Here is a 543-nt window from a genome sequence, read left to right as displayed (position 1 = left end):
GTACGCTTCAATCATGGGCAACCGCTTAGATCAATCCCAAGAACATCCTGATTCAAAATCTTGAGCGACAAAATAAAACTTACACTAAAACAGTATGCTTATAGTTTTGTTCATTTGTTATCGCTTTTAGAGCATTGATTGCTAAATATGGTTCAACAGAACAAGGCTGTCTCATCAGTCGTCTGCTACAGATCTATCGTCTGAGGCCGGTGCGTCTCACTAGCGCTAGCGATACGCACCCTCTGCTGCAGGATCTGTCGTTTGCTATACATGTAGTATCTTCGGCTCAAGTTGACCGGCATGGAAATTGCCATTTTCAAAGTTGGTGATACTGTTAGAATAAAAGGTGGCGAAGAAGGTCGGATCTTGGACATACAGAGACCACAAGGCTACATGCGTTGCCGCATAAAAACAACTCGACAGTGGTGCGCCGTTTTCCCCAAGACAGATACCTCGCCTAAGACAACGACAGACATCAAAGTTAGGCTCACCTAAATCAGTAAGTGACGATTGAAGAAGTAGGTAATACAAATTTGAACACTG

The sequence above is a fragment of the Littorina saxatilis genome, linkage group LG6 (assembly GCF_037325665.1).
Source record: "Littorina saxatilis isolate snail1 linkage group LG6, US_GU_Lsax_2.0, whole genome shotgun sequence".
NCBI lineage: Eukaryota > Metazoa > Mollusca > Gastropoda > Littorinimorpha > Littorinidae > Littorina > Littorina saxatilis.
Note: the sequence above shows the minus strand (reverse complement) of the source record.